Here is an 18,272-nt window from a genome sequence, read left to right as displayed (position 1 = left end):
TCTGATAATTCAAATTTATTCATTGAAATAAAGGCCTGTGTTCTCATAGATTTATATAAAGTTGCTCATTTGAATCAATAGATGGTCAGTATGTACTATATAGATCACCTTTTTTTCCAAAAAAATTAACATAGAAAAATCATCAAAGCAGTTTCATAAAATGGATTGATAAAGCCTGAGTCCTTGTCCCCTCAGCCTGTCTTCTTCTCACTGTTACTCCAACATGCAGTACACTAGGTTTTCTGGAGAACCTCAGGTTTTTCTGTAATATCTGTTCCTTCTCATAGGCAAACAGTATTTCATTAAGACATCTTTTGATTATAATTTGTTGAGGTCTGTTGTAAATTTTCTATACTTCAGTATTCTGGGCTTCTGTTTTAAAGAACTATTTATTGTGTGTATATCACCTGCATTGATGCATACATACCATGGATGTGTGTGATGCCCGCAAAGACCAAAAAGGTACCAGATCCCTTGGAACTGGAGTTACAGATAGTTATGAGATACTATGTGGGCGCTGGGAACCAAAAAACTGTTCTTATGCAAGAGTAGCCAGTGCTCTTAACTACTGAACTGTATCTTTAGCCTCAGCACTTGGGTATTTAAAGTCAATTCTGAACTACTTAAATATAATCTTGGGGTATATATAGATTTATTTTTTTAGAAAAAACAGCTATTTAGAAGCCAGGCTTGTCCCAACTGTCCTTCAGATAAATAGTATTCTTGTGTCTGGTCCTTTTGTGTGTTGATTTTCTGGGCTCCCAAACCTGTACCTACTTCTGAAATATTACTAGACTTTTATTGGATGAATCATTGGGATAGGTGTTATCGGCTTAGCAGTCTATCAGTAAGGTCAGTGACCGGGGCGTTTAACACCCTGGATTCTAGCTTGCTGTTCCATCTTAAATTTCATTGACTAATTTCTTGTCAGTATTGCAATCATATAAGTAATCACTCTTTGCCTGACTTCTGTGTGTGTGTATGTGTACATGTCCAAGCTGGCGGCCTATGTTCTACTAGAAACAGCGTTCTAGATTGTTTTCACTATGTTCCGCTTTCTCTGGAGATGTCCAGAAAGCTCTCTTTATATATTTTCTGCTTGAGATAGTTCTCCAAGCAGTTCTCTCTCGATATTCTAAAAAATTCTTCGGATTTATGCAGATCATAAGCTCAGTCTTTAATTTTATATATCAATCGAGTAATTTACTCCAGGCTTCCTTTTGATTACCATAGGAATCAGCATCCTTGGGGTCTTCAGAAGTGTTGATGGATAAGACTTGTTTGTAGAATAATGTATATATTCTTACACCTCTGCTTCACGGAATGTCTTCCCGGTTAACACTAATGACTCTAGGATAATCAGAGACTTTATGAATCCAGGAGGTGAAGGTGTGGCTAATGACTTAGCAAAATGGTAAAAGCTGGTGCCTTCAGGCCTGTGGAAAAAAAAATCTAAAAACATAGTTTTAAAAATATCTAATTTCTCTCAATCTGGTGGTTCCTCAGAAAATTGGATATGGTCCTACCTGAAGACCCAGTTATTCCACTTCTGGGCATTTACCCCAGAGATACTTTAACATACAGTAAGGACACATGCACCACAATGTTCACAGCAGCCTTATTTATAATAGCCAGAAGCTGGAAAGAACCCAAATATCCTTCAGTAGATGAATGGATACAAAAATTGTGGTATATTTATACAATGGAGTACTAATCAGCTGTTAGAAACAATGACTTTATGAAATTCCTAGGAAAATGGTTGCATCTAGAGAATATCATCCTGAGTGAGATAACCCAGTCACAAAAGAACAGACATAATACGCAGTCACTGATAATTGGATACTAGCATCAGAAAGCTCTGAATACCAAAGAAACAACTCACAGGCCATAAGAAGCTCAAGAATAACAAAGGCCAAATAGTGAAAGCCTCAGTCCTTCTTAGGAAAAAATAAGTGTATAGCACCCTCTCAGAGTGTGGTACACCTGGACCTTAAATCATTAATAATCCAAGAGCTAAGAATATAACCTTGTGGCAATTTTTGGTATTCAAAGATCATTATGTTTAATCTATACACACCAAGAAAACTCTGACTGTTTCCATGTTACATTCTGTTCTACATGCACTTTATGCTTATGGTAACTAGTGGGATTTCATTGCATGCTATCAAACTACGAAAAGAATTGCCAAAGTGCTTTTAAAAATCTGTACCTGTATCTCTCTTCTTTAAATAAAGTTGTAAGGAAAAAATATCTAATTTCTCAAAATATAAGGATGCATTATATGAGGGGGTTAATGAATCTAAAGGAATAGAGGCAGCTGTACTGGGAGCCAATTTGTCAGAAAGATTCAAAGTCAGAAAGATACAAATGCTGGTAGATTCCTGTGTTCTAGGTTATCCTGAGACAGAGGGAATTAGGTCTGATTTCAGGGCAGAGTTCCACCCAGCTTCTTTATCATCTGTGCTTACCAGAGGCAGGCAGATCTTTGAATTCTTTTGCAACATTAAAAGAAAATGTATAATTGTTGCCTGAATTCTTTAACAGACAGATGAGCTTTGGCACTGAGAGGTAAACCAAAGCTTTTGGAGTATGTCACCGTTCAACATCCCAGTGTCCTGTATTTATTGGGCTGGCTGGATTATTTCTTCCTCTAGTTTGTGGCTCTCTACTAAACTATCAAGGACATTGAAGCATCGTACCCTTTAAGACCACAACTTTAGTATTCAGTGGATGACACCAGTTGCCTTTGTCTTCAGTGAGCAGCATGTGCAAATTGATGATTGAAAAGATCCCTACAACAGGGCTGTGGGTTCTAATTACAGACAAATATTTTCATGTCTGTTTTTTAAAAGTGAACACCCAATACAGATACCCTCTGCATCCCTGAAACAGGCCCTACAGAGAAAGCAGTTGAAAGATATATTTCTTACCGATCACGAGTTCTTGGCTTTTGTGCAATCTTATCCTAACTTGGTTTGCTTGGTTGACACGTTCTTCTGCCCTTGTTTGTGGTTTGTTTTTTGAGGTTTAAGTACAAGCACAGTTTGTTGGGCACACAGGAGGGTCCTCCAGGATGAAAAACGTTGCAATCTTAGAGTCAGAAAAGGGAAACCATCGTCTCATATCTAACGTGTACTGGATGCAGGCTTTGATTCTGAGAGGTAGAGTGTCTGTGCCCAGGTTCCACCAGTTTTCCTTCTCTGAAAAACAAGTCACAGAATATGTTTATTATTTGGTGACCCAGCTTGCTGCATCCCTGAGCTGGGACACTGACTATTGGCTGGCACTAAGAAGCATGTTTAGACTGTTACAACACCGAAAAGCAAAACTGATCCTGGCTGTAAGCCAACATTTCTCTCTCTTTTTTTTAAAACACTGGTTTTATTTGGAGAAAAAAAAAAAAAAAAAGCTCAACCCAAAGGATGAAATTTTACGTCTCAAGACATCTCCCAAGTAATGTCTACAGATTACAAATCATTCTCATAGAAGATATTTTTGTACAAATTTTACATGTTTTCAGGAGCGGGACATAAGTCAATCAGCGCTATACTTACCACGTGAACCCAGCTATCCAGACAGGTTGAAAGGTTTCAGCTATACAGAATTTGAGGATCTGGATTCTCTGCTCAGTGCTCGGAGTCTCGGTGAAGAGTCTCTAGGTAACAGGAGAATTCGAGTGGATGTTGTTGATGACTACCCACCTTGAAGAGGTGATGATAGCTTTGGAGACAAGTATCAAGATCGTTCTGATTCAGACTGGTATCGGGATGAGTGTAAGGACGGATATCGGGATGGCCCAAGCAGAGACACTGACCGTTATCAGGGCCGGGATCCCTATGATGACCGAGGCAGCAGAGACTATGACCGAGGCTATGACTCCAGGGTAGGCAGTGGCAGGAGAGCCTTTGGAAGTGGGTACCGGAGGGACGATGACTGCAGAGGAGGTAGGGACCACTATGAAGACCTTTATGACAGATGGGATGATCGGCCATGATTCAGTGATGATCACTCTCCGGACAATTACCAGCGTGATGACAGAGGTCCCCCAAGCAACCACCCAAATACCCAAACTGAATCCAAAGCCTCAGAGGACTCCTAAAAAAGACGATTCCTCTGCGAGCCCCTCCAAGTCCAGCCGAGTGGCTTCTATCTTCGGAGGGGCGAAGCCTGTTGACTCGGTTGCTAAAGAAAGAGAAGCAGAGGAGCGGCTGCAAGGAGCAGGAGAAGCTGCAGCATCAGCTGGATGAACCAAGCCTAGACAGCCAGCCCCGGGAGAGACACTCAAGCTGGCGAAGTGAAGAAACTCAGGAAAGACAAAGGTCGAGGACAGGAAGTGAGTCATCACAGACTGGGACCTCAGCCAAGTCTAGCAGTAATACACTAAGAGGAGAGAGTAAGAAGTCTCTAGAAAATTAAACCCTCCGTAAAGAAGAAGACTGTCACTCTCCAACCTCTAAGTCTCCTAAACATGACCAGCCTCTAATACCAGCCCCTCCACCAAAGGAGAATGCGTGGGTGAAGCGAAGCTCTAACCCTCCTGCTCGATCTCAGAGCTCAGACACAGCAGCCGTCCCCTACAAGTGGTGGAGAGAAAGCAGGTCCAGCTCGGGCCTCTGAGGAAGAACTATCAAGGAAAGATGAAAGTAAAGTCAATGGGGTGAATGTCACAAAAGGCCAAACTAGAAACTCCAGCCATGGTCCCGAGGATGGAGGGAACAGAGACCACTGGAAGGAGTTGGTTAGGAAGGAAGCCAACATTTCTTAAGCCCTTCTATACACGGCATCCCTAATATACTGCTGCAAACTGCACCCAAACACTGTGTGCCTTTTTGCTTACGGTCCATTTTCAGGGTAAGCTGCAGTACTCTGTGAACCCACCCCCACCACCCACCCCCGCCCCCCGCCATTTCTCTGGTCCCACTTCTAGGGATGTGCTGGGCTGCTCCCCATGAGTGTCCTCTGAAGAGGTATCTTCCAGTAAACCCCAACCATATGTTTGCCAAGACAGTAAAAAACTTTTACTGAAAAAAAAAAGTATTTTTCTACAGATTGAGTGGTTTGAAAAGATATTTCAGATGTTAGCCTAAATGCTAATCACCGTGAGTATTGCTTCGATGTATTAGCATGAATTCTTCAGGCTTAGCATACCTGAGAACGGGACAGAGAGAGAGTCCTGCCTTAGAAAGCAGAAAAGGAGGTAGGGAATAGAATGTGTACCTACAACCATTTATGCCATCAATATACCTACTGACTTATTCATTAACAAATTCTTAGCAACTTATTTTTAAGAATTTCCAAGTAAAAAGTCCTACAGGATGCCTGTACTTTTCAATTCCTCAAGGTATAACAAGAAAATAAATACGATTTCTGCGTTCATTTCTTAGGGGGAGCTGGTGGCCAGCAGTGAGAAGAATGTTTATCTATTTTAGTAACCATTCAGAGATATACAAATAAACTGCTGTGACTTTTCCCACCTTAAGTGGCTTAAAGCAACCAACAAAGGGTGCGCATGACACGTACGAGCATTGCTTTGTCTACACACATATTCATGCACATTGCAGTGTTTCAACCAGAAAACCTACAGAAGTCAGCAAGCCTATGGGTGTAAATCACGGTTTCAAGAAAAGTGCTTCTATCCAATTAGGGACAGAGATCTTGAGCTGAGCCATAGAAAAACAGAAAAGTTACAGACAATTTTGCCAGGATATGGACTTGCCTGTATTTGAAATCAGAGGGAAACATAAAATGGGTTTGATGCAGTAACCATAAAATCAAGACAATAATAATAGCTTACCTAATGTATGCTTCCACAATAACTAACTAAAAAAAATGATTATGAGCAAGGGAAAGGAGCTGCTTAGTAAATGGCAAGATGTTTTCCAGTCAAAATAAAATCTGAGAAATGTTTTACCACTTCTGTGAGTAGTTAAAGCCAAATTTATAAAATATACAACTATTAGCTGTTTATTCTTCATATGTATTGTACTTTGTACATATTTCAAATTCAGAAAAATATAAATATACTTTCAATTTATATTCATAAATTGCCTAAGACCTATCTAAATAACTATAGTTTCTTCTACTTGAAAAGGAATTTATAATAAAAGCAAATGAAACTTTGAGCCTTATTCTAAAAGAAGTTACTTGTGAAGACCATGAAAATACTTGCCTGGAGTCCCACAGATGTGAAAACACATCTCTATTGCCTCATTTGGAGACAAGAAAATCAGAGGAATGAGGAAGAGGAATTCGGAGAGCGCTGTTCACTGAGGACACAGCAGATCAGTCACCCCATGTCCTTGAAGTACAGTCTAGAAGTAAGACCTTCACCCCTCTGAGCATCTTGTTAAGAATTCCACTTCTCTCACAACATCTCACAATTGAAATGGTGGGTTCTCTCAACAGGACTGTCTAATCTTTGAACATTTGAGGTAAAAATCTAAAGTTTGATGAGACAGAAGCACTTATTTTAATAATTACTCATGGATGGATTTTACTCTAAATTCTACAACCTAGAATCTGACTTTTGTTTGTTTTGAGACAGAGTCTCACAGTATAGTCCTGGCTGGTCAAGAACTCTCTATTTAGACAAAGGTCTTGAACTCACAGCTTCACATGTGATGGCATGGTTGAATGTGTGTGTGTGTGTGTGTGTGTGTGTGTGTGTTGAGGTCAGAGGCCAACCTTGGGTGTCTTACAATGTTAGTTGACCTCAATCGTCTGGAGTTTCTCCTGTCTCTACTTGTCATGTCTCCATAGTAGCACTGGGATCATAGACATGTATGCTACTGTATTCAGGTTTCTGTTGGTTTGGTGGATTTATACTAAGTTTCTTATATTTACATGGCATATAATTTATCTACTGAGTCATCTCCCCAGCTGTCTTAGTTAGGATTTTATTGCTGTAAAAAAAAAAAAAAATCTCAACCAAGGCAACTCTTATGGGAAAAAAAATGTAATTGTAGCTGGCTTATAGTTTCAGAGGTCCAGTCTATTGTCATCATGGCAGGGAGCAGCAAGACAGCTATGGTTCTACATCTTGATCTGAAAGCAGCTAGGAGGAGACCCCTGCAGGCAGCTAGGAGGAGACTCTATATTCCACTCTGGGCAGACATGGAACCCTAGTAGACCTCAAAGCCCACCCACACAGTGGCCTACTTCCTGTAACAAAGCCACAACTACTCAAACAAAGCCACACCTTCTAATAGTGGCAGTTTCCATGGGCATTGAAACACACAAGTCTATAGGGGCCAAACTTATTAAAACCACCCCACAAACTCACAGTTTGTTATTCTTCAATGACTTAACTTTTAAATGTCTCAAATTAAATACTATTTGAAATTTGGTTTAGCAAAACAAACAAAGCCAAACAACAAACATCATCAACAACAACAACAAACCAAACAACAAAGTCCACTATGCTTTGAATTTTTTGGGTTTCTTTTTTTCTGAAAATTATACATTTCCTATGCTTCTTAGTTTTATTCTTGATTTAAAACAAAGAAACACTATGCTGTGTAGAGGAATTTCAATCTATCAACATGGTTGCTCTGGCTAGAATAAAGACTCATCCTTAGCACATACCTTTAATCCCAGGAGACAAAGGCAAGCGGATCTCTGAGTTTAAAGCCATCCTGGTTCAGAGAAAGTTCCAAATAATGAAAGCCTTAGGTCTAGACGTAGTGGTCATGCCTTTAATCTCAGTACACAGGAGACAGAAGATGCAGATTTGAGTTTATAGTCAGGTTAGTTGAGTCAGTGAGTTGAGAGGTGGTGCAGTGGAGTGGGGTTCATATCAGTTCAGTTTTGGAGTTCTTTCATGAACAGTTTTACAGAGACAGGTTTCAGAGAGAACAAGTTAGACACAGGTGAAGGCAGAATGAGCCAGAGAGTAAGAAGAAGCCAGAAGATTAGAACAGCTTGACAGAGTTTGTTTAAGGCCAAGCAAAGCGCTTCAGTGAGAAGCTAGGAGACATCAAATTGAATCAGTCAGCTTGGAGAGGAGTTTGTGCCAGAACAGCTGAGTTGAACCAGTCAGCCAGAGTTCACAAAGAGCTAGAAAGGGTAAGCTTATTCAGCAATAAGTCCCCATGATAGCAATTCCATCTAGCAAATAAAAGTGACTTTTACATGGCTGTATTTTTAGTGTCCTTAAAAGCTTTTTAATGAGATTTTTTTCTCTTTTTGAGACAGGGTTTCTCTGTGTAGTTCTGGAAATCACTTTTAGACCAGACTGGTCTGGAACTCAGAGATCCTCCTGCCTCGTCCTCCCAAATTCCAGAATTAAAAGTATAAGACAATAGGCCTGACTGTTTTTTTTTTTTCAAACAGAAGACACTATGAAATAAAGAGTGTTGGTCACAAATATTTATTAACTATTTTTCAATCATGGAAAAGATTCTAAAATGGATTTCCCTAAGTGATGCAGATAAAAGCGTGACTAAACAATTAATATGATACAGTTGAAAGTTGACTGAGGCCGATAATAAAGCAAAGGCTCACTATGACAAAGGGACAGGAAGAACAATATATGCTCAACACAGGTACACACACATTCACATACATGCATCTACAAGGAGGAACAGCATATTCACAACACCTGTACACACACACAGGTGCATCCTCTAGGAGTGTTGTGCTCACAACACATGTATACAAATACACACACACACACACACACATACACACACATGCATTAGGAGAAGTGGTGCATGTACAAACATACTTGCACACATGTATGCACAAGGAGAGTCAGTGTACTCACTATACATGTCTATATACATATATATATATATATATATATATAGAGAGAGAGAGAGAGAGAGAGAGAGAGAGAGAGAGAGAGAGCGAGAAAGGGAGAGAAGAGATGATTAAATCGTTGAATTGTTAACAGAACATATGCAAATAGATTGTTAAAATGTGTCTCTAGGTTAGGAATGAGACCTGGGCACTTACTTGCATTCATTACTGACTCTGCTGTCTGTCCATGTTTAGAAATTACTGTAACAATTCATGTTAATATAAGAATATTGTGTCAAATGAACTGTAAACAGAGTTGTACAAATTAGACATAAATTAATATGGTTAAAAAGGAGCTTGAAGGAGTTCTTTTAAAAAAACAAAACAAAAATTGAAGTGTCTCTCCTCTCTGTCTTTCTCTCTTTCTCCCTCTCTCTCATATGTGTGTGTTTATCTCTCTCTCTCTGTGTGTGTGTGTGTGTGTGTGTGTGTGTGTGTGTGTGTGAGTCTATCACAGGTTCTGTCATTTTTAGTATATAATCAGATTGGCATTATTTCTTCAGATGAAAGTATATACTACAAAATCATGTCAATTTAAATATTATGAAAATGAATGAACATTATTTGCCCAGCCCTTACACACACAGACACACACATACACACACATACATACAAACACACACACACACACACACACGCACACACACACATGCCCTTTACAATCCATTATATCTTATTAAAAATAACTTGAATTTTAAGTAGTATTTGAATACATTAATTTTATTTTTTTCTAAGACTCTTTAATACATATCTTTTACATAAAATTTTCATGTCTATATTTCTCGAAGACTTCAAAAGAAAGTAAATGTAATGGCTATGTTTATGTGGGTATTTTTTTTTTTAAACCTAGACATGATTTCATCAGTGAAAATTTGATTTAATGAGTGCTGCCTTCTAATGGCATTCTCAACCGGATGCCATGGAGATATGCAAATGAAGGAAAAGACATTGTCCTCATTCTCGGGGATTTACAATATAATAGGGGAACAAAGTGCACATGAAAAGTATAACAGCCCTTTCAAAAAGGACATGAAAACAGGAACAAATTAACTTAGCACAAAACATCAGTGCTCAGAGGTGAAGTAGTGGTGGGTGTTGAGGAAGGGTGCAGCCTCTCGAGTGGATTTAATGAAGACAAGTGATCGTAAATAGGTGTTTGAGGGAGATGGACGGAGTGCAGACTTTCCATTCAGGGAGCATGGCACCATCTCTGGAGAACAAAGACAAAGGACTGAGGTTAGGTGATCTCTAAGGCACATAAAATTTGTGTGCCCATAAAAGGACCAGAATAGTAAGACAGTCTGTAGGGTGCATTTATATCCCCATTTAGAGCCTGGGAGATAACTAAAAGTGACCTGGTTACACTTAAGACCCACCTAATAGGAAGGCATCAATGCATGGTACTGTAAATCTATCCCACAACTTGTGGCTCATGGATCCTATAGGGGAACCTATGAATGCAGCTTCCCTAACCCAGTATAGTTTCTAACTGCATTGTAAATACTTATTTTTATAATGCACATGTAAGTGTAGTCGTCTCTCCTCGTTAAAGAAGTTTCTTTTCCAGGAGACTATTACAGAAAAATGTAACTAGTGAAAAATGCAGAGAACAATTGACCGAAGGACGCCCACCCCAGCTGATATACCTACATCTAAGGTTCAGGGAACACCATGCAAGAGAGAATAGAAAGATTGTTGAGAGCCAAAGGGTCAAGATGTCTGTTGCATGATAGTGTCTTCTATAGATGGATGACAGGGAGACTGCATCATGAAATCTCTACATTCTGGTTGCCTAACCATCATTTGTAAAATGACAATACTAACAGATATGTCAACATGGGTAGGGGAACTCTCATGAGGTCTCAACCCTAAATAAGGAGCTATAGATAATTAAATATGGCTGAGAGTCTATTTCAGGGGATATGTCCTCTCATAGGCTATCAGTCATGTTGCTGAGACTGTATATGTACAGCATCTATACTACATTAGTAGAAGACATAATCTCATCATGAATCTCCTGATCCTCTGACTCTTACAAACTTTCTGCCTCCTCTTCCAATAATGATTCCCGAGCCTTGTATGGAAGTTTTTTGTAGATGTATCTATGGGGACTGGCTTCCACAATTCTGGATTTTGATCGGTTGTAGTTTTCTATAGTAGTCTCCATCTGCTGCAGAAAGAAGTTTCTTTGATTGAGGAGTGTGGACTAAACTTCTCTGTAGGGAAAGGACATACATTTAGAATGTAGTTAGGGATTGTGTTGGTTTAGTAAAATAACCATTGTAGAGTCTTTTCCAAGATCCATGGCTTCTCTATCCCTGGGTAATTGGCTAGGTTTCCAGTACCAGACATGGCTTCCCCCTTGTTGACAGCTTTTAAATCCAATTAGAGAGCTGGAGGTTACTTCCAAGGTATATGTACCAGTACTGAACCCTTGGAGTTATTTGGTTTTCTTAGTCATTGACAAAGTTCGTAAGTATCATAGCTGGTTAGGACTGTTGGTTGCTTCCTGCCTTGATAAGTTTGTATAGCCCTGTTTCAGAAGTTCATGGAGTCTTCAGTAATAGAAAATTTCTTTCTACCCCTTTAGTGGGGTGGGGGTGGGGGAGCAAAGGTGAATAACAGTGAGCTGTATATTTTGGAAGTCACTTGAATATCACTGACCAACAACTCCAACGTGATAAGTATTGGGGTTTTGGTTAGGCAAACTTTGGCTCTTAAAGAAAACACCTATGTGGAAAAAGTTCATTTAAACTGTATTCTAACTTTTAAGGAACTATGTACGATTCTTTATAACATGTTTAGACATCCTTTTTTCTTATTTTTCCCCTCTTCTTCTTCTGTATTTACATCCATCCTCAACCCTATCAAGTTGTTCCCATTTTCCTGATCATACTCCACGTACCACACCATTCCTCTCTTTTATCTTCTGTCCTTCCTCTATGTTTACCTCCCTGGCCTCTCCCTAAAAACCCTGCTGTTTTTCGTATCCTTGGTAAGATCCCCTGTGTCCTGCTTGGATTTATTTTTATCCGCACCATTCCCCCTTTACTTCCCACTTTCTGCAGTTATTAGATGTACTCATATCTGAGGATTTAGAGCCAGGAGCCTCTGATGAGAGTGTTCAATGTTTTTCTTTGTGCATCTGGGTCAGCTAATTTAACAAGATCATTATTAGTCCGGCCCATTTATCTGCAACATTTGTGATTTTATTTTTCTTCGTAGTATTCATTCATAGTACAATATTTATTTTCTAGCTATATAGCAGCAATGAACACGGATGAACAAACATTTGTGGAGTTAGATGTAGAATCCTGTGGGCATATTCCAAGGAGTGGTATATCTGGGTCCTATGACAAATTTATTTTTAAGCTTTTTGAGAATCCTCGACAGAGATTTCTGTAATGGCTAGGCCAGTTCTCAATTCCATTAACAGTGAATGAAGGTTCCTTTGCCCTCACACCCCCTGTAGCATTTGATATCGACACGCTGGCTGCTGTAAGATAAAAATCACCAATTTACACTGATCTACAATTCCATAATTTCTAATGATAATGTTTTTTTTTTTTTTTTTGGTTTTGGTTTTTTGGTTTTTGTTTTGTCTTATTTTACATATTTCGTAACCATTTTGTCTTTGTTTTGAGAATTCTCTATTAAAATCCCATGCCCATTTTTCAAATAGGTCATTTACTTTGTTTTTGTTTTGTTTCTTTGAGTTACTTATATATTTTCTATACTAATTTTCTATCTGGATGTACGGCTGACAGAGTCTCTACCATTCTATGGGCTGCCTTGTCACCCTACTAATTGCTTCTTTAGCTGTGCAGAAAATTTTTAGTTTTATGAAATCCCACTTGTCAATTGTTTACCTGGATTTCTGGGCAAATAGAATTCTATTTAGGAATCTCTTTCCTGCCTGTATCACATGAGGTAACGCCTATGCTTTCTTCTAGAAGTTTCAGTGTTTCAGATTCCACACATAGATCTCTGACCCAGTTGGAGTTAGTGTTTATGTGAAGCTCTAGACACAGGTCTATTTTCATTCTTCTGCATGTGGACATCCAGTTTTCCCAGAACCATTCGTTGAGGATGCTTTCTTTTCTCTAGCTTATGTGTTTGGCCACTTTGCCAAATATTAATTGGCTGAAAGTATGTATACTCATATTTGGGTCTTTAGTTTTATTTCATTTGTCTACATGTCTAAGTTTGTGTCTGTACTATGCTGCTTTTATTACTATAGCTCAGTAATATATCTTAAGATCTGGTATGATAATACATCATTATCTAACATTATAATGTAATCTAACATTGTTCTGTTGGTTATATGGGGTCTATGTTTGTAAAGAGTAAAATGGAATTTTTGATTGGGATTGCACTGAATCTGTAAATAGTTCTTGGTAAAATTTTTTTCTTATCACGACAATAGTTTTCCCCTTCCATGAGCATGGGATTCCTTTACATTTTCTTCTGTCTTTCTTATCTCTTTCTTCAAAGGCTTGAAGTTTTTGGGGGGTTAAGGAGTGAAAAACTATTATTTATTGATTTATTGGCCATTCCATCGTTTACATCTCAAATGGTACCCTATAACAGGGTGCTCCCTCTCCCACTCCACCCCTCAAGCATTCCTCTATACTGGGGCATCAAACCTCCACAGGACCAAGGGCCTTTCCTCACCCTGATGTCAGAGAAGGCCATCCTCTGCTACCTGTGTATCTGGAGCCATCGAGCCCGCTCTGTGCACTCCTTGGTTGGTGGTCTAGTCCATGGGAGCACTAAGTGGTCTGGCCAGCTGATTTTGTTCTTCCTATGGGGTTGTAATCTCAGGTCCTCTAGTCTCCCACCAGAGTCCCTGGACTCAGTCTGATGGTTGGCTCTAAACAACCGCATCTGCATTGGTCAGTTGCTGGCTGAACCTCCCAAGAAGTAGCCACACCAAAAATATCTGGTTTGGTGTCTGCAGACGGGATGGATCCCCAGGTAGGAGAGTCCCTGGTTGGCCCTTCCTTCAGTCTCTACTCCATTTTGTTTTTATTTTTATTGCATTTCAAATGTTATCTTCTTCTCCCCCTCTTATCTCCCCCCTCCCCTTGCTTCCATGAAGGTGCTCCTTCTCCCAAACACCCACTCCCACCATATACTGAAATGAATATCTTTTCGGATCTAGTCTATTTGTTGTTCTGTATGTGTCTTGTACCTTAATAGACATGTCTTAAGGATTGCCTTATCTGGCTGGCATCAATGGGAGGGGCGCCTATGGAGGCTGATGAACCATCATAGGGGAATGCTAGGGTGCTGAGGTGTGAGTGAGTGGGGGGAGGGGAGGAGCATCATTAAAGCAGGAATGAGGAGGAGATAAGGGGCTTGTGGAAGGGAAACTGGGGAGTGGGATAACATTTGAAATAAAAATTACCAATAAAAATATGGAAAAAAGAGCAGGAAAATTTTCATCTATGATTTTATTGGAAATACTTTCTCTGTCTTTAACCTGGGTGATTTTTTTTCCTCCTCTATTCTTAGACTTGATCTTTTCTTGGTATCCAAGATTTTCTGAATGTTTAGTGTCATGGGGTTTTGTTATTGTTGTTGTTGTTTGATTATTTGGTTTGTTTGTTTTTTTTTTTTTTTTTTTTTGGTTTAACATTTTCTTTGACCAAGTATCCATTTCTTCTATTGTGTCTTCAATACCTGAGATTTTTCATTCTCTCCCTGTTTCTCTGTCTCTCTGTGTCTCTGTCTCTCTCTCTTAATCTGTTGATGGGTTTTGACTCTAAGGCTCTTGTTCATGTTCCTAAATTTTCATTTCTAAAATTCCCTGAGCTTGAATTTTCTTTATTTGAATCTGTTTTCACTTTCAGGTCTTAAACTGCTTTATTAATTTCCTTCCCCTGTTTGTTGGTGGAAGATTTCTTAAAGGGGTATATTCATTTCCTCTTTAAGAACTTCTATCATAATCATAAAGGATCTTTTAAGAATTTGTCTTGTGCTTCCGCTATGTTGCAATACTGAGGGCCTACTGTGGTAGGATTCTGGGCTCTAGTAGGCACACTTTTCTGCCTGTTATTTGTTGTGTTTTTATGCTGGCATCTAAGCATCTGGCCTTGGGAAGACTGTACTTCAAGGTGCTGATATCTGTCTTGGTTTTTTGTGGGAGCTGGTATGTGCTTTATTCCTTGGCTTTACTTGCCCTCTTTGATTCTTAGGAGAGTGTGGTTGCTGTGTGTTTCCCAGTAGAAAATTCTTCTGAAATCTTGGTAGGTATTTACTGGGAGTAAAATGCTTTTTCTAAGTACTGGCAATGAACAGTTATAAACTGGGGTAAAGCAGGAGGGGTAGGGGTGAGAAGGGCCACAGGGGAATGGAAGGCAGAGTGTTCTATGGGGGTCTGATTAGTCTTCTGGGAGTGGGGACAGTGAGTAAGGAGAGTCTGCAGCAGGCAGTCTGCTGTGGAGCTGGGGGTGAGACTGGGGGATGGGATGTGGAAGAGAGGAGGGAGACCCATCTTCAGCTAGCTTACCTGTTTTCCTCGTGGATGGCTCCTGTGCCCTCAGGCTCCTTGTGTTTTTTTTTTTTTTTTTCCGTTAGCTCTTTTCTTCTCATGGCTTACTTTGTCCTGTTCTAATTTTATTGTTTTATCTTATTTTATTATTATTCTTTAGACATGTACTCATTTTCTATGGGGAGACAGAAAGGGTGTGGCTTCAGATGGGAGGGGGAAAAAGGATCTCAGAGGAGTTCAGGAAAGGGGGAACCATAATCAAAATATATTATATGCAAAAAAAAAAAGCTAATTTTTGAACTTTTGACTTGTTCTCTGAGAATTTCACATCATGGGCCCCAATCCCATTCATCTATCTGTCCCTCCATATTTACCTTTTACTCTTGCAACCTCCTTCCAGAAAGAAAACAAAATATAATAAATGCATAAATACATACATGTATACATAAATCAAACTCCTAGCCACGGAAGCTGTGGTGTGTCTCGGTGTGTCAGAACGTACACCCTTTTGTCCAAACTGCTTTACTAGCGAGTGCTCACTGCTGTCAGTCATTGGCCTAGTTGGAAGCCTCTGGGCCACACTCACGACCTTAAGGCCAGCTTTCCAGCATAGCCCTGGCAAGGTGCCTGGCACACTCTCTGACTTGCTGAAGCTGGCGAGGGCTATGGCAACACAGCTCGCCTGACTCCCATGCTCAGGGCCAGCTCACCTGCACCCCCGCCACCAAGGTCAGGTCAACTGTGCTGTCCAGGTGAGGTGCAGGGCCATTTCTTCTGCAAGGCAGAGTCAGGTAGATCTCTATGAATTCAAGGGCAGCCCAACGTGAATCGAAGGCAGCTAGGGCTCTCGGGACAGAAAAATCTTGTCTCAAAAAATAAATAAATAGATATATAAATAAATAAAATATCATCTATTCTCAGTAAAAAATAAATACATCAGAACAAGAGAATGACAAGCATGCATCTTTTATTTAGAGGACTTGGGGAATACAGGTTTGACGCCATTTTCCTATTCCTCTTTCTTTTTTTCTTTTTCTTTCCTCTTTTCCATTTCAGATCGTGAGTGGCAGTTACTCTCATTCTATAAAAGCTGTAAAAATGTCATTCAAATCTTGAGTTATTATGTCTGAGAACACTGGTCATGCGGCCCTGGATTGGCCTTACTGAGAGCTTTCGCCTTTGCTTTAGAAAAAAAAAAATCACATGATCAACAAGGGTCACTGGGAATATTTTTCCATGCAAAGCCAAGGTACCTGGGTTTGCAGAAGAGGATGTGAGGAGAGAGAGACTCCGGAGGCCTTGGCTTCTGCTCTTTTCATCTGCCTCCTCTCCCCCGGCAGCGGGACCTATTAGAGAGAAGCAACCCTGTCACCACAAACTTAGGCCCAAATCATTTCACAGAAACGAAAAACAGAAGGACGCAGCAACTCTATCTTGCCCCATCTCTTTCACAAAGTCACTTCTCAGAAATATGATCAGCATTTGAGACAAGTGATTAAAAATTAAAAAGGCCCTGAAAAAGAGAAAAGGTCTACTCATATCAAAGATTTGAAAGCTTAATGAAAGGTGAAAGTAATTATGGGAAATGCAGTCTTTAACATGGATTCTCACAGTGAACAATTGAGCCAAAGAAGGACTTGATGATTCAGACTATCGCATGCAGGCGAAAGCAGTCCTCTAATTTTAGAGTCTGTGCCTTCGTTTTCCCAGTGTAGGGGAAGCCAAGGCACTGAAGTGGAGAGGGTGACTGGGAGCTAATGAACACGCTCGTGAAGACAAGTAGAGAAAAAGCGGGGAAGGAAGCCGGTGGGCAAAGGGGATAACATTTTAAATGTAAATACAGAGAATATTCGACAAAACATTTTTAAAAAAGAGTCTGTGCCTTGGGGTACTTAAAGACTAATATAAAAGCTCACCAGTAAAACTGAAGAAACTCTGCGTTGGTGGTGGCATTTGTCCTTTGAGCAAGAAAATCAAGTATAAGTGTAGATGCTTCTTGAAAAACTTTATGTTGACTCAGAGCAGCTTTCTGTGTATCTTTATGCTGGCTCAGCTGACGGCGGCGGTCTCTGAAGGATCAGGGCTGCCAGTGCTCTCCCAGGGAGCATCTTCTTCTCTGTGCTAGGTGGCAGCAGCCAGAGAATCTCCTGGTGAGGTTAAGTCTGTGGCATTAGTTCAGTGAGAGTTTTATGGCCCCAAACAGCAGCCAAGGTGTTCCACTGACAGGCATGAGCGCCTGCCTGGGGGGGTGGGGGGTGGGGCGACGGCGCAGGAAGGACTCAAAGTTGTACCAAAACACCCTGCAGTCCTCTCCAGCAGCCAGACACACTTTGGCTAGGTGATTTGGCGAAGAGTCTGTGACTGTTTCACCAGTGCGTCTTCCTCCAAGATTTGCAGACTCTCCAACGCAGCGCGTGGCCTGGCAGTGGTTACCTAATTTCTTTGAGACATTTTAAACGAGCAGACTATCGATATATTTTTAATCGATATTGATTGGCTGGTATCCTCAGCAGTGCATACCCCTGTACAGTTTAGATTGTGTTCTTTGAGAACGGTCGAGACAGGACCTGACCGTGTAGTCTAGGATAGCGTCAAAGCTCTGGATCTGCCTCAGCCTCTCGACTTTAGGTGTGACTGATGTGTGCCAAAACACGTGACATATTTCTATGCTGTTTGTAGGAAACTTATGATTCTGTATCACTACCTTCTGAGGTTCAACATAATCTAATTAATGTTTATGTTGGCATAGAAAGTAATGGGATTCATTATGGCTTTTGGACATAAGTCATTATACTTCGCTTTATTCATTCTTCCTGCCCATAGATTATCACCATTTCCCATCTGAATTTCCTTCCTCAGAGTGTAGTCATTCTCCTCTTTTTGCACATAGATTCCATTGTTCCCCCACATCATTTAAGGCCTCTTTCCATCATGATCCTCTTACTAGTTTCATCATCATACATGCATATGTATATAT

General features: G+C 40.1%; 1 pseudogene across 1 annotated transcript; it reads left to right on the top strand.

Annotated features, from left to right (window-relative positions):
- Positions 1 to 3,073: 3,073 nt before the first annotated feature.
- On the top strand, positions 3,074 to 4,765 carry LOC308432421 (eukaryotic translation initiation factor 4B-like; annotated as a pseudogene). Its single transcript has 2 exons — positions 3,074 to 3,340; positions 3,521 to 4,765. The product of its transcript is annotated as a eukaryotic translation initiation factor 4B-like (transcript).
- Positions 4,766 to 18,272: the final 13,507 nt, after the last annotated feature.

Source organism: Micromys minutus (assembly GCF_963924665.1).
Source record: "Micromys minutus genome assembly, chromosome: 18".
Taxonomy (NCBI): domain Eukaryota; kingdom Metazoa; phylum Chordata; class Mammalia; order Rodentia; family Muridae; genus Micromys; species Micromys minutus.
This window is presented reverse-complemented; position numbering and strand designations above follow the sequence as displayed.